This window comes from Schistocerca serialis, chromosome 1 (assembly GCF_023864345.2).
Source record: "Schistocerca serialis cubense isolate TAMUIC-IGC-003099 chromosome 1, iqSchSeri2.2, whole genome shotgun sequence".
In the NCBI taxonomy this organism is placed as follows: Eukaryota; Metazoa; Arthropoda; class Insecta; order Orthoptera; family Acrididae; genus Schistocerca; species Schistocerca serialis.
Window position 1 is genome coordinate 1,025,242,914 of NC_064638.1, and position 17,617 is coordinate 1,025,260,530.

At 41.9% G+C, this 17,617-nt stretch overlaps 1 protein-coding gene across 3 annotated transcripts in view; it reads right to left on the bottom strand.

Moving 5' to 3' along the window:
• The window catches only part of LOC126413549 (uncharacterized), a 241,448-nt gene that overhangs the window by 180,972 nt on the left and 42,859 nt on the right, over positions 1 to 17,617 (bottom strand). The window lies entirely within an intron of this gene.

Sequence of the window (17,617 nt, forward strand, 5' to 3'; positions counted from 1 at the left end):
CTTACGAAGTTTGTCTGTCGTAGCTAATGAACTCCTTGACACAAAACAAATGCTTTTCAAAAATGTTAATGATTAATGAAAACTACCTCAGCTGTATTTTGACACACTTATTGTACTACAACCGGTTTCATTCTTACGTCTTCAGGTTGCGGTGTTGTTTTATGATGTAAATGGTTTTGTTGTCATTGAGACAGGGTTGTAGCCTCTCCCCGATGTTATTCAATCTGTATATTGAACAAGCAGTAAAGAAAACAAAAGAAAAATTTGGAGTAGGAATTAAAATCCATGGAGAAGAAATAAAAATGTTGAGGTTCGCCGATGACATTGTAATTCAGTCAGAGACAGCAAAGGACCTGGAAGAGCAGTTGAATGGAATGGACAGTATCTTGAAAGGAGGATATAAGATGAACATCAACAAAAGCAAAACAAGGATAATGGAATGTAGTCGAATTAAAGTGGGTGATGCTGCAGGAATTAGATTAGGAAATGAGACATTTAAAGTAGTAAAGGAGTTTTGCTATTTGGGGAGCAAAATAACTGATGATGGTCGAAGTAGAGAGGATATAAAATGTAGACTGGCAATGGCAAGGAAAGTGTTTCTGAGGAAGAGAAATTTGTTAACATCGAATATAGATTTCAGTGTTAGGAAGTCGTTTCTGAAAGTAGTATTTGTATGGAGTGTACCCATGTATGGAAGTGAAACATGGACGATAAATAGTTTAGACAAGAAGAGAATAGAAGCTTTCAAAATGTGGTGCTACAGAAAAATGCTGAAGATTAGACGGGTAGATCACATAACTAATGAGGAGGTATTGAATAGAATTGGAGAGAAGGGAAATTTGTGGCACAACTTGACTGGAAGAAGGGATCTGTTGGTAGGGCATATTCTGAGGCATCAAGGGATCACCAATTTACTATTGGCAGGCAGCGTGGAGAGTAAAAATCACAGAGGGAGACCAAGAGATGAGTACACTAAACAGATTCAGAAGGATGTAGGTTGTAGTAGGTACTGGGAGACCTTGCGCAAGATAGAGTGGCATGGAGTGCTGCATCAAACCTGTCTCTGGACTGAAGACGACGACGACGACGACGACGACGACGACGACGACATGCAATGTTAAGGACAAAGTCCAAAAACAATTATCACAAACATGCACCAATTGCCTTAAGGAAGTGTGGTGAGTAGGTATGGCACACTGCATATAGTAAACTGTATGCAGTTTAACTATACATAGCATGCCATGCCTGTTCACTGTACTTCCACCAGGTGGTTGGCAAAATATTTGTGATCACTGTTGCTGGATTTGGTCTGTAATATTACATACAACAACCAGACCACCTACATCACTACTGTAACACAACTCAGCAGCCTGAATATGCTCTAAGAATGAAACTGGTTGTAGGACAATAAAAGTGTCATAATACAGCTTCATCAATCTTTAAAATTAGTATCAGCTATGGTGCTCAACACTATCAAGATCATATCCTGTTTGAAAACTTATGAAATTGCGTGTCCTACTGCAGCAGTGTGGTTTAGTTTCTCTCGTAGCTCAGATACCTCAGAAAGCATGAAAATTCATTACCTGGTCTAGGGAAACATACAACATAACTCATTCACAAAAATCCTCAAAAACAATGTACTACACATGTCCCTAACCTGGCCTCTATAGACTGTTAATCTACTATAAGCTTCTTTCTACCTTCACATCCAGATTCGCCAGTTACATGAGGAAAGTAATTTGAAAATTAATGGTATTATATTTTCATATTGAAACACAGACGCATACTTTTATAACCTACAGTTCTCTATGCAATTGTTAATCTCTCTTAATCTTTAGTTCACGTGAATTAAACATCTCTCTAACAGCTAGCAGCCATATCAAATCAACTATCTTCCAATTAAAAACTGTGAGAAGTGCAAAGGGAAGACTGCCACATGGTTGTGGTGCCCTTCATTGCCCGCAGTTTGTTTGGGAAGTCCAAGGCGAACCATTCCGAGTACCAGAAATTCAACAACTGATGGTGTCTAGTGGACCAAAGGTCCAGTCCTGCCCCCCCCCCCTTCCAAAATCAGCATCCTGGTAGCCACTCTTGCGCCAAGTGGTCAGCATATTCATTCCCTGAGATCCCAACATATCCAGGGATCCAAACAACAAAGACTGGCCGTCCAGCTCAATGGATGTTAGTAGATCCTGGATAGCCATGACTAATGAGTGACGAGGATAGCAGTGGTCTATGGCCTGAAGGCTGCTCAGAGAGTCGCTACAGATTACAAGCACCCTGCAAGCGCAAAAATGAGCATGGCTAAGGGCTCGTTTGACGGCCACCAATTCAGCAGAGACACTGCATCCATTCAGCAAGGAATGTAGTTCACTGCCCCTTGCATTTGTGTATGTTCATTAATTAATCATTGCGCCGTCAGTGTACAGCACTTCTGAACCTAGAATGCATCGAGGACAGCCAGGAGCAGATCGTGAAACACAATGGGGTCAACTGACTCTTTCGGTCCCAAGCATAAATCAAGACAGATCAAGATCAGGGTACACGCCATGGGGATGTACACGACTGGTCCCTGACAACAGGCAACAGTGGAGGACATTGGAGTTCACAGCAGAGACACTGTAGTCAAACTGCAATGGTGACTCCAGTTCCAAGTCTCTGCTGTAGGAGGTGGACCTACCTACTATGAAAAAGGTCACAGTTGTTTGCATGTTGAGGTGAGCGGCAAACATGTATAGCATAACTGAATAGCTGTTGTTGGCACCTGATCTGTAGTGAAGGGACCTCAGCATCCACGAGTAAGCTGTTCACAGGGTTAGATCAAAAGGCTCCTCTTGAAAGTTGGACTCCACAGTAATGTATCGGGTCCAGAGACCACAATGCTAAGGGTGGTGCCAAACCATACGCCAGACTGTGATAATCAAGGTGGAATAGTATCAAAGCTTTATAAAGGTGCAGAAGAGTAGTGCGGTCTGCACCCCACATGGTGTTACTGAGGCAGCAAAGAGTATTACGGTATAGCCGTACCTCTGCTTAAGTTGACAAAGCTATTGAAGTCACGTCAGCCAGGCGTCAAAGACCACTCCAAACATTGATAAGTCTCTACCACATTGAGTAATTGGCCTTCGAGGTATGGTTGTGGATAAACAGTATGATGGCAACAAAAGTGCATGTCATGTGTCTTGGAGGTGGAAAACTGAACATCATGAGTGAGAGCCCATGACTGCACTTTTCCATGGTGCCCTGCAGTCACTGTTCAGCAACACCCATACTGAAGGAGCAATAGGGAAAGCAAAAATTGTCGGCATAGAAAGAGGGTGATACTGAAGACCCACAGTTGCTGCTAGAGCATCGATGCCCACTAAGAAGACAGACACACTTAATACAGAGCCCTACAAGACCCCATTCTCTTGGATACTAGAGATACTGTGGAAAGCACTAACTCAAATGTACAAAGTATGGTGCAACAAGAAGTTCTGGAGACAAATCAGAAGTGAGTCCTGGAGATGATACTCATGTAAGGTAGTGAGGATGCAGTGTTACCAAGTGATGTCATAAGTCTTTTGTAGGTTGAAGAAGACAGTAATAAGGTGTTTGATGTTGGTCAAAACCTGTCTGGATTACAGATTCCAGGCAAATGAGATTATTGGAAGTGGAACAGCCTTGGTAAGAACCACCCTGGGACGGAGCCAAAAGGCCCCAAGACTCAAGAAACCACCACAGCCACCAGCTCACCATGCGTTTCAAGCAACTTACAGAAAACACTTGTGAGACTAACTGGGTGATAGCTGTCCATCTCTAGGGGTTGCTTATCCATTTCAGTACTGGGACAATGATGCTCTCGCACCATTAAGATGGGAGCTCACCCTTGCTCCAAATACAGCTGTGGATAGTAAGGAGATGATGCTGACAATCCACTGATTGGTGTTTGAGCATTTTGTTGAGGATGTGGTCTGGTCCTGAGACTGTACCAGGGTGGAGGGCTAAGGCACTGAAGAATTCCCACTCACTGGGTGGAGCATTATAGGGCTCCAGGTGGCGTGTAGTGAAAAGGACACAAAAGGCAGGTTGATAGTTCTCAGTGTGGAGGCTCGAGCATAAAGGAGAGAAAAATGTTTTGGCTACATCTGGGTCACTGAAAACAGCACAATTCACAAAACACCAAATACACCTGCAGAGGACCGGTATCCATCCACAGAGGCGTCTGATCTTCATCCAACCTGGTGAAGGAGGCATACGTGACCCAATGGTTGGAACATACCATTCCCAGCATTCTTGTTTCCATCGTTTTATTAAGTGGCAGCCTCGGGCACTGAAATGTTTAAAGGCAATGAGGTATTCAATTGATGAATGCCACTTATGCCATGATCTCTTTTTCAAGGTCCTCCAAGGTATTTACTGATGGGAGGATTCCAAATAAGATGGGGTCACTAAGTCGGCTGCCAATAGAATGGCTGCTGTTGCGTTTCGTTCTGGAGAGCCTCGTCAAAGCCTCTATTTAGTGTGAGGGGGGGGGGGGGGGGGGGGGCAGTACAACAGTGAAGGGCAAAGAATCCCAGTCAGCACTATGGAGAGCCTATATAGATGGGAGTCAAGGAAAACAGTGGTGAGGGAGGGACAGGAAGGTTGGTAAGTGCTCACTACCACACAGGTCGTAGAGGACCCTCCAGTGGTTGGATGAGAGAAGACCAGAGCTGCAAATAGAAAGATCAATGGCCGAGTAAGTTCCACATCCCACACTGAAGTATATGGAGGCACCAGTATTCTAGAGAGAGAGTAGAGATCTGCCAGGAAGTTTTCAATGTCTTTACCACTGACACCGGGAGGGAGATAAACATTACAAATGGTAAGATCCTGAAATACTCCTGCCCCAACGTCACAGCCTCCAAAGTTTCATCAAGTGGCCCAAGTTCACTATATATACAGTTTAGAACATATGTGCAAACTCCACCTCATAACCCGTCATAATCGGCATGATTCTTAAAATATCCCCAGCAGCCACAATGGACAGGGGTCTACATTGCTGGAAACCGTTTCCTCAAGGGCAATGCAGAAAGCAGGGGAGGACCTTAAAGGAAGTTGCAGCTCAACAAGGTGGTGGAAAAATCCACTGCAGTTCCACTATAGACTCGCGCTATTGTTAAACTGGGAGAACATCAAAGGGCCAAACAGGTAGTGTCACCTGCGGCCACAAGTTGAGATGTGGTGATGGCAACACACATGGGACCTGAGAAATGTGTGGTGCAATCTGGGGCCTCAGAGACCACCAGGACTGCTCCTGCAGCCACAGCAGCAGCATCATATGTGGCATCCTGTGGTATGAAGACCAGCTGAATTTCCTTCATCTAATTTTTTTGTCTTTCTTCTCCTTGGTGGGTTTGGACAACTTTCTTGGGTTAATTTCAGGGACAGAAGAAGACCATGAAGCCCTACAAATAGCAGCCTATGGCTCCTTCAGCCACTGGCTCTGGAAGGGAGTATCCCGAGCAACCCCTTCCTGGTGTTAGAAGCCGGATGAGAGTGATGCATCTCTGGCTGGGGTATGGAATCAGCTTCCCCTGAGGGTTGGGAGCTACTGCTCCCCCACTGGGTGTGAGGGAAGCAGCAAGACGAGAGCCCCCATCTATTGGAGGGGCAAGCATGGTCAAGCAGCTCTGATGACTTGCTGTAGGGTGCATAATAGAGGAGTATGCCACCGGCAGCAACATGGTCACAGCTGTAGCATATGACAGTCATGCATGAAGGATTAGACGCGTTCTTAATTTTTCTTGGGCTCTTGGTATATCAGTCTGTCTTGAGCCTTATACTCCAGTATTTTTTCTCCCTGAGGGGAGGGGGGGGGGGGGACAATGCAGTCTCATGAGCACAGAGAATGATGCTCTCCACAGTGATGCAATTACGAGGAAAAGCACATGAAACGTTCGTGTGCAACAGTCGTACAGTCGTCCACAGTCCTGACAGGCTGGGCTCACATTTCAATGCGTAGAAATGGGGGGAGGGGGGGGGGGCATAACATACAGTTTCATGACACACTGGTATACCATCACCTTGACCTTTTCACGCATGGATCCTCATTAACAGTTGAAATTGGAGCACTGTGTTAAACACTTTGCAGAAATCTAAGAATATGCAATGTGTCAGAGGAATTCCACACAAGGTTAACAAGGCTATCATGTGAGTGAAGTGCAAGCTAACTAATGCTTTCTGAATCTGTGTTGATTTGTGGACAGAAGCTTTTCTGCCTGAAGGAAATTAATTACATGCCAACTTCAAACAAATTGAGATTCCACCTGGACTTGCTGACTTCTTTGTTTTCAACTCCTTCAGTTGCTTATCTGCACCAATGACACCTATTGTTATGTCCTCCATTCGTAGTCTGAGGGACAGTCAAATGATCCTCAAATGTGAATGATTTTTTGAATGTGAAATTTAAAACTTCAGCTTTCCTTTCACTGTGTTCTAACGCTGCATCAGACTGGTCTATGAGAGACTGGATAGAAGCCACGACACACTTAGTGATTTTTGTGTAGAACCAGAATTTGCTCAGATTCTCGGCAAGATCTTTCATTAGGTTATGATGATGGAAGTTGTACACTTCACATAAACTGCATTATCTGACAGTCTCTTTTTAATTTATTTTCTAGTTTGTTTTTTCTAAGCCCTTTTTATATTCTCTGAAACTGTATTTTCTAATTGCTGTCCTACCTGCATCCACCACAATGAAGATTAGGTTACAATGCCACTACTTGGTGCTATCATTTGCCAAGAAAACAAAATTGAAAAAATTTTAATCACATCCTAAACGAAGCACAATTGTTACAGGCCTTGCCCTTTCCTGATTGGCTTAGATAAAACTATGGCCAATGGGCACTGTTGTTGTCCTTTTATAAACTACATCTACATCTATATTCATCACATCACCGATAAGTTCATGGCAGAGTGTACATCCCATTGTACCGGTTTTTAGGATTTCTCCCTGTTCCATTCACATATAGAGGACAGAAAGAATGTTTGAATTTCTCTGCGCATGCTGTAATCATTCTAATCTTGTCCTCATGACCCTTATGTGAGTGATAACTAGGGGGTGGTTGTACATTCCTAGAGTCATCATTAAAAGCCAATTCTTGAAACTTTGTTAGAAGACTTTCTCAGGATAGTTCTTGTCTATCTACAAGAGTCTCTCTCTTCAGTTCCTTCAGTATCTCTGTGACACTCTCCCATGGGTTAAGCACACATGTGACCATAGGTGCTGCCCATCTCTGTACAAGTTCATTAGACCTATGTGGTACAGGTCCCACACACTTTAACAATATTCTAGAACAGGTTGCAAGGGTGATTCACTCTCCCTTGTAGACTGATTGCACTTCCCCAGTATTCTACCAACAAACCAAAGTCTACCATCTGCTTTACCCACAACTGAACCTAGGTGAACATTCCATTTCATATCCCAACGAAGTGTTTCACCTGGGGATTTGTATAAGTTGGCTGATACCAACAGTGACACATTGATATTATAGTCATAGGATACTACCTTTCTTTGTATTGTTAAGTGGACAATTTTACCTTTCTGAACATTTAGAGCAAGTTGCCAATCTCTGCAACAAGTTGAAATCTTATCGAGATCTGACTGAATATTTATGCAGCTTCTTTCAGCTAGTACTTCATTATATATAACTGCATCATCTGCAAAAAGTCTGAGGTTACTTTTAATATTGTCCACAAGTTCATCAACATACAACAAGAATAACAAGGGTCCAAACACACTTTCCTGGGGCACACCCGAAGTTACTTCTACATCTGACAACGATCCATCCAAGAACATATGCTGCATCCTTCCTAACTGAAGTCCTCAACCCAGTCACAAATCTCATTTGATACCCCATATAAACATACTTTTCACAATGAGCATAGGTGTGGTACTGAGCCAAACACTTTTTGTAAATCAAGAATTACTGCATCTACCTGATGGGCTTGACCCAAAGCTTTCAGTACGTCATGTGAGAAAAGTCTAAGTTGGGTTTCGCATGATGGATGTTTTCGAAAACCATACTGGTAGGCTTGGATGGGGTCATTCTGTTCAAGATATCTCATTATGTTTGAGTTCAGAATATGTTTCAAGTTTCTACAATAAACTGATAGCAAGGTTATTGGACAGTGGTTTGTGCTTCACTTCTACTACCCTTCTTGTAGACAGGTATGACCTCTGATTTCTTCCAAAAACTAGGCAAAGTTTTTTTTTGTTCAAAGGATAGACTTTAGCCAGAAAAAGGGGCTAGCTCAGCCGCAATTTCAGTATAGACTCTGACAGGGATTCCATCAGGGCCTGGAGCTTCATTTGATTTAACAATTTCAGCTGTTTCTCAAAATGCTGTCACGAAAACTGGTTTCACTCATATTTTCAGTAGTTCAAGGATTAAACTGCGGCAATTCTCCTGGGTCTTCCTTTGTAAAGCAGCATTTGGAAATGGAGTTAAACATTTCAGCTTTTGCTTTGCTAGCCTCACTGTCAGTTCCTGTCTCAGTCGCCAGGGACTGGACACTAATTTTGGTGACACTAACAGCCTTTACACACACCCAGAATTTCTTTGAGTTTTGTAAAGCACCATTTGACAATATTCAGCTATGGTAATTACTGAAGGCTTCACATGTTGCTCTCTTGACAGTCAAACATGTTTCATTTGGCATTTCTCTATCTACAGCCCTAGGATTTTTTTTAAACCTATTATCCAGTGATCTATGTTTCTTTAGAAGTTTCTTTACAGTGACTGAATACGAAGGAAGGTCCTTCCCATTATGAACTGTTCTACTACATATACATCTATCTAGTGCACGATCAATTATTCTTTTAAATTTGAACCATAGTTCCTCTACACACTCCTGCCCTGTGCTGAAAGTTTCCCAAGATATGATACTACTGATTCTTTATCTAGTTTACTGAATACATATATCTTTCTGCTTGGTTTAGTTGTCCTTTGTAATTTGGTAATCATTGCTGTCCCAACTGTGCCTTAGTTAGCGACACCAGTTTCAATATCAACATCCTCAAAGAGATCAGGTTCGTTTGTTGCCATTAGATCCAATACAGCTGATCATTAGTGGGGTTCCAAACTATCTGCTGTAGGTAGCTCTCAGAGAAGGCATTTAGTATTGTTTCACAGGTTGTCTTATCACAGCCACCACTAACAAACACTAATTTTCCCAATTGATTGCTGGATGATTTCAGCCTCCACTGATGATTACAGTATGATTTGAAAACACACCTATAAATGAACTGAGGTTCTCGCTAAAGTTTTCAGTTACATCAGGAAATGAGTCTGGTGGATAAAAGAAGGATCCAATAGTGAAATTTAAAATTTTCCCAGCGAACTAAATATTCAAAAAGATTTCGGGCTTGCAGCTGGTCATCGTTAGCTTCCATCCACAATATTTCAACTGGACAACTGCCAGCCATCCTCAGGTGAGCCATCGAAGACTGACGAAGACGCCCTCCGTTCCGTAATATATAGCGTTTAGCGAGTATTCCATGCATGCGTCTAAACCATCACAGACAAGAATTTGGACGACGCGACGCTGTCGGTATTAAGTAAGGGTTTGAATTTTGCACCTACACCTAGAGCACCACCTTTGATAAGTACTGTGAGTGGTTTTGAAGAAGCCGTATGACGCCTTCCTATGGAAACTGCAGAAGAATTAAGGAGGGAAACTTGCGTGCTCTTCTGAAAGCTTCTCCTCAATACAGTAACATAACCTCCGCAGAAAGGGCTGCACTGCGAAATCTCCAAGAAGATCCAGACGTTGTGGTACTGAAGGCCGATAAAGGCAATTTAACTGTACTGTTACCTCGCAGTTTGTATGTGGATAAGATGTATGGTCTACTAAGTGATTCAGCCAACAGGAAGACTGATAACGATCCCACAGGACATGTGCAACAGAAGACATCTACACTCCCGAATTCTTCTTAATTGCCTCCAGAGACGATCAAGCGCTTAAGACCTCATGGCGCGTACCTCCAAGACTGTATGGCCTTCCGAAGGTACATAAAGACGGACTACCCTTACAGCTAATAGTGAGCAATATTGGGGCCCCCACTTATGATTTAGCTAAACATCTTGTATCATTGCTTAGGCCATTTGTGGGCAAATGTCCACATCACATACGAAACTCTGCCGGTTTTATCAACAGACTGGGGGCTCTCCGCCTAAGTACTTCTGATCTTTTAGTTAGTTTGACGTGGTGTCTCTTTTTACAAAGGTACCCCTCACAGACTCCTTGTCACTGATTGACAATAAGTTTCAGGTGGGAATCACTGCTTTGTTTCGCCACGCTCTCTCCTCAACATATTTTATGTCCAACCAAGAATATTTTGAACAGATTGACGGCGTCACCATGGGTAGCCCCTTGTCTCCCTTGGTGGCCAACCTTTTTATGGAGGATTTTGAGGAGAGAGCACTTTAATCAGCAGCCCTCAAACCAACTGTTTTTTGGAGGTACGTGGACGATACTTTCGTAGTGTGGCCTCAAGGAGAAGATAAATTAATGGAGTTTTTAGATCACCTCAACTCCATTCATGAGAACATTCGGTTTACCATGGAATTAGAGAATAATGGTTGCCTCCCTTTCTTGTATGTGCTAGTTAGACGGAAGAGTGATGGCTCTCTGGAGCATTCAGTTTATCGAAAGCCCACACATACTGATTTGTATTTAAATTCGTCCAGCTGCCATCACCCATCGCAAACAATGAGTGTACAAAACACTTGTACACAGAGCTCATGTAGTGTCAGATGCAGATAGTTTGCCTGAAGAGCTTGCCCACCTGCAGAGGGTTTTCAAAGAGAGAGTGGATATTCTACCCAGCAAATTAGCATGGCACTTGCAATTTAGCCAAAGAAACAGGGAGTGGAGAAAGAAGAGAGCATGCCTACTAAGTCTTTAGCTTTTCTTCCCTTTGTTGGCAACATTTTCTTCAAAATTGCAAGACTCCTCCACGGTTTCGAAGTGAAAGTGATTTTCCGTCCACCATCAAAGATTTCCGACCTGCTGGTATCAGTGAAAGATGATCTGGAATTGCGGAAGGCGGGAATTTATAAAATACCTTGTCAGTGTGGCATGTCATATATAGGACAAACATTGCGAACGGTAGAAGAACGCTGCACTGAACATCAACGCTGTACTCGCCTTTTGCAACCTAGCAAGTCTTCAATTGCTGAGCATTGCATTTCCACTGGACACTCAATGGAGTATGACAAGACAACAATTTTGACCACAGCAACATCCTTTTTGGGACTCCGTCATAAAAGAATCAGTGGACATGACAGCATGACAGACAATCTTAAGAACCATGACAATGGCTACCAGCTAGATAATGCGTGGAACCCCGTCATCTCTAAGATCTGCTCCAGACGAAGACGTCAGAGTACTCTGGTGGCCGCGGCAATTGACAATGCCGAAGACAGCCGAGTTCTGTAGTTCCACCCGTGAGGGCACTGCTGGTGGGCGGTGTGCTTCGCCTGTCAATATGATTTTGACGCATACGCAGAATACTAGCTGAACGTTATATATTGCGGAACGGAGGGCGTCTTCATCAGTCTTCGATGGCTCACCTGAGGATGGCTGGCAGTTGTCCAGTCGAAATATCATGGATGGAACCTAACGACGACCGGCTGCAAGCTGAAATCTTTTTGAATAAGGATCCAATTATCAATTTTATGCCTACCCCTGATACTGAGTCTTGCCCAAACAATCTCTCATGCAGCTTCAATTTCTATCTCAGCGAATTTGAGTTTCTTGTCTACTGCAAGAAATACACCACCTCCATTTCCCAGTAGCCTATCCTTTCGATATACACTTAAATTTTCCCCAAAAGTTTTCACTGCTATCAATTTGAGGGGTGAACCAAATTTCTGTACATAGTATTATGTGAGCTTCATTGTTTTTCAGGAGCATTTCAAACTCTAGCACTTCCACTACACTATTACACAACATTATGCACATGCACACACGTACTTATTTACTTGCAATTTTAAGAATATTTCTTCACATACCGTCTTCATTTACTCCACAACACACTGATACAGAAAACCATTATTCTTAACCAAAAATTATTTGTAATGGAAATGAATGTTCTGAAATATTTGTGATAGCATACATCTTACTTTTGTTGTTCAAAATTCTTTTATCACTATTTAAAAATAAGGTGTTTAGCTAAATATCTTCTACAAGTACACTATGCCATATTACTGTACATGAAAACTATTCTTTACCCAAGAATGAAAACTTTTTAGTTTCAGTAAATGTCTATCTTCTGGCAACCATTAATGTTATCAACTTGAGATTTGACTTGTGATCTAGTATTATTATATGAAAGTGTTCTGTAGTGGGCAAAAAGATTAAACCACAAGCTAGCGTATAATTTAGAGACTAGATACATACCTCCCAAGGACTGCCACCTTACTGCAGTGAGGTGGTTTGCATGTCTTTTTATACCCAACAAGCTATGCTGGTGTGAGCTTAAGCTCCTGGGAGGGTCACCCAAGCTAGACAGGCGTTTGAATCAGACGAAGAGCAGTTCATAATGAAGCTTCAGAAGGCCTCATGTTACGTGGCCTCTGGGAGGGCTCAGACAAGTGGTATGAAGAGCTCTCAGATGTGGTGAAGTCAACCTTCCTAGGGAAAATAAGCCCAGCGGAAAAACAAAATTAAACAGCTGCTGCCTTGCATTTAAATGAAGTAAACCTCGATCAAAAAGGACTGGCAAGTCCTGTGGCCAAAATGTGACAGCCCCACCACATGTCTACGCCAGTTACGAAGTGGAATCCTGTAACTGGGGACTTTAAATTTACTCATAACCTTAAAAGAAATCAGCCGAATGAATTAAATAGAAGATGACCCAAGCAAAAATGGGAAAAACAAATTGGAATAATGGAAAAGCTCAACATTGCAACTTGGAATGTGAGAAACCTACACTAAAAGAAACAGAGCTATGTAAAGAACTGAAACAAAGAAACATTACCATTGGCACAATTACAGAAGGAAAGAAAATTTAGATGGACACCTGATGGTCTACAGCAGTGTAGAAAGTGACAAAAGACCAAGTAGTGAAGTAGCTATGTTCGTGATACTAAAGAGGAATCTCAAATAGAAGATCATACTTACATCCATGATAGAATCATAACATCAAGATTCAGAACATGGAAGGTACTCCTTACTTGAAGATAAGAGCACATTTTACTTTATTTCCAGTTTTGCTACTTCAAATACATGAAGTGAATGTATCAGCACTGCAGCACGCACGAAGTAAGGAGAGCAGTAGGTTCCCAGACTGGCTAGCAGAGGCAGTTGGCAATTTGGTGCTTTCGGAGCCAGGTGCCGAAGCAGAAATCGCTCGTGACTTCAGCAAAGGGATACATTAGGAAATTACATTTATTCTGGCATGAATCAAGTAATTGTTATAAATGAATATTTGCTAACAGAAGTTGCCTTTTGGCAAGCAGACATTAGGAGGAGTCTACGTGTCATAAATACTGTCTTTCAGTAATTTTACAACGCCAGGAAAAGTTGATATTAATAAATAAATTAATAACTTGGCATAATCAAAGATGTACGATCTTATACGAAACGTACCGACTGTACTCTCAACTTACAGACTGTGCACCACAGTCAGCAGACATTGACAGGATGCCTCTTGATCTAGCCATGCGGAAGACCATGTTCTCATACTGTAAATTATAATCAGTGTGAACAAATTCATTTTACGGCATTCCTTAAATAAATGCACCATAATGGCATTCCTCATAAAAATTATTTGCACAGAAAGCTGCTTCCCACTTCAATACACTTATTATGTTACATCTAGTCTTTCTTTAAAGGGGAGTAGCCCTATATATTGTCAGCATTTATCGTAAATTAGCTCTGTTTTTGAATTTGCTAACAACTATAGTTAACATCAAAATGTTTTAGCAAACTTTAAATTTTTACTGCAGGTTTTTGTCTTGCCTTAATAGAAAACTTGTTTTGTGTATCTGCTTGAATTCTTATAGGTAATTAGCAACTTTTTAGCTCAACAGATTAAAAGATAATCAATGAGTTTAATTTAAAGTCATTTGTTCACTATTTTGTAATGCATTGCACCAGCCAAAATGCAGCCCCACTATGAATGCTGTTCTCAAACACGGGATGAGCTGGTTGATGTTCGTAAGCAGCTGGAAATAATCTTGACTACAGTCAAATGATTGGGAACTGCTGGAAATCAGTGTGTTGAAGAGCTGCCGAGAGTAGGGTACCTGTGACACCTGTACCAAAGGTACCTCCTTAAGTACTATTCCTCTCTTGCGGATCCTGTCTCCTCTGCAGAATGTACAGGATCTGTCATGATGCATCGAGCTGACTGTGAATGGATTGTCACTGGTAGATGTAGGTTTTCTATACAGAGTGGGCAGGGACCAGGGAGGACTCAGGGTGTTGTACTGATCCCCCCAATCAACAAGTTTGAGGTGCTGACTCTCACTAAAACAAACTGAGCCAATGCAACTAGCTTCACCTGTTTCGGGGAAACCTCTTTCGTCTGGTGTCAGGTCGGGGCAAACACAAAAGGGTAGGAGTCTATTAACCGTCACCAGTTCAGACATATGGTGAATGATGACACCCCTTAGGCAGCAAGGGACAGGAAATGACACCAAGTGCATTCAGTGTGTATGCCTGGGGGCCTCTTTCAACATGTTGAAGTAACTATTCTGGCAGCAATTGAGAGAGCAGGGTGTAACCAACTGCAGATTGTGGCACATGTTGGAACAAATGATGCCTGTCATCTGGGCTCAGAGGTCATTCTTGGGTCATCCCAGTGACTGGCAGAGAAGTTTGAGAAGACCAGCCTTGCTCTTGGAGTTTCAGCGAAGCTCTCAATCTGCAGCATTTTTCGCAGAACTGATCAAGGCCCTTTGGTTCTGAGTTGAGTGGAAGGACTGAACCAGAGACTTCGAAGGTTCTGTGACAAGCTAGGCTGCAACTTCCTGGATTGGTGCCACAGGGTTGAGAACTGTAGGGTCCCCCTAAATAGATCAGGTGTGCACCACAGATCAGAGGCTGCTGCTCAGGCAGCTGATTGTGTGTGAAGTGCACACAAGGGGTTTTTAGATTAGGCGACTCTACCATCAATCCCGATAATGACAACTGTAGATAACCCAGAGGTATCAGCGTACAATTGAAAGAAGTGCCTCTCACAGATGGGAGTATTAAAATCTTAATGGTAAACTGCCAAAGCATTTGCAACAAAGTGCCAGAGTCTGAAGTGCACATGAAAAGCAGTGAAGTTCACATAACACTAGGTACAGAAAGGTGGTTGATACCCGACATTGATAGCAGTGAAATTTTAGGGGAAAATTTAAGTGTATATCAAAAGTATAGGCTAATGGGAAATGGAGGTGGTGTATTTGTCGCAGCAGACAAGAAACTCAAATCAACCGAGATAGAAATTGATGCTGCATGTGAGATTGTTTGAGCAGGACTCAGTATGAGGGGTGGGCATAAAATGATAATTAGATCCTTCTATTGCCCATCAGACTCATCTCCCGATGCAACCGAGAACTTCGGTGGAGACTTTAATCATCCAACAATTAAATGGGAAAATTACAGTTTTGTTAATGGTGGGCATGATAAGAAATGCTGTGAAACTTTGCCAAATGTCTCCTGTGAAAACTACCTAGAAGAGATAGTTAGGAAACCCACTCACGATGGAAACATGTTGGATCTAATGACAACCAACAGACCTGACATCTTTGACGGTGTCCACATCGAAACCGGTATCAGTGACCATGATGCGACTGTGGTAACAATGATTACCAAAGTACAACTGGCAACTAAAGTAAACTATATAATAAACAATAGTGTCATATCTCAATAAGGAACTTGAAACTTTCAGCACAGGTCAGGAGCATGTAGAGAAACTATGGCTCAAGTTTACAAGAATAGTTGAGCATGCACTGGATAGACATGTACCCAGTGGAACAGTTCATAATGGGAGGGGACCTCCATGGTATAAAGTCACTGTAAAGAAACTTCTACAGAAACAGAGACTACAGGATAATAGGTGTAAAACAAAGTGCAGGGCTATAGAAGTAGATGCTGAATGAAGCGTGTTTCGCTGTCAAGAGAGTAATGCTTGAAGCCATTAACGACTACTGCAGCAGAACATACTCAAATAACATTTCACAAAATCCAAATAGATTCTTGTTGTATGTAAAGGCTGTTAGTGGCAGCAAAGTTCATGTCCAGTCCCAAGTGAATGAGATTGGAACTGAAATTGAGAGTAGCAAATCAAAAGCTGAAATGCTTAACTCTGTTTTCAAATGTTCCTTTACAAAGAAAAATCTAGGAGAATTACCACAATTTAATCCTCATACCACTAAGATGAATGAAATAACTATTAGTGTCAGTATCATTGACATTAATTTGTTGTAGAATCTTAGAACACATTTTGAGCTCAAACATAATGTGGTATGTTGAACAGAATGACATCCTCAATGACAACCAGCATGGATTCCGAAAACATTGCTCATGTGAAACCCAACTTGCACTTTTCTCACACAACATACTGAAAGCTTTGGATCAAGGCAACCAGTTAGATGCAGTTTTCTAGATTTCTGAAAAGCATTTGACTCAGTACCACACCCACGCTTATTGTCAAAAATATGATCATATGGGGTATTAAGTGAAATTTTTGACTGGCTTGAGGGCTTTTTGGAAAGGAGGACACAGTGTTTTATCTTAGCTGGAGAGTCACTGTCAGATTAGAAGTAACATCGGATGTATCCGAGTGAAATGTGTTGGGACCCTTGCTGTTCAAATTGTATATTAATGACATTGCAGACAACATTAAAAGTAAAATCAGGCTCTTTGCAGATGATGCAGTTATCTATAATGAAGTACTATCTGAGAGAAGCTGCAAAAATATTGTCAGATACTGATAAGATTTCAATGCGTGCAGAGATTAGCAACTTGCTCTAAACGTTCAGAAATGTAAAATTTTGCGCTTCACAAAACAAAACAAAAAACTTAGTACCCTATAACATTAATCGGCCACTGTTGGAATCTGCCAACTCATACAAATACCTGGGTGTAACACTGTAGAGGTATGAAATGGGATGATCATATGATAAAGCAGGTGGTAGACTTCAAAAGAGATTGCTTACAAAGCACTCATGCGAGCAGTTCTAGAATGCTCAAGTGTGTGGGACCCATACCATATAGAACTGACGGGGGATTCTGAACATATATATATATATATATAGAAAAGGGCAGCACGAATGATCACAGGTTTGTTTAATTCATGTGAGAGTGTCACAGAGATACTGAAGGAGCTGAACTGGCAGACTCTTGAAGACAAACATAAACTATCCTGAGAAAGTCTGCTGACAAAATTTCAAGAAGCAGCTTTGAAAGATTACTCTAAGGATATACTACAACCCCCTAAGTATCGCTTACACCGAGATTATGAGGATAGCATTAGAATAATTACTGGAGGTGCAGAGGCATTCGAACAACCATTCTTCCCATGCTTCATATGTGAATGAAACAGGAAGAAACCCTAGTAACTGGTACAATGGGATGTATCCTCTGACATGTT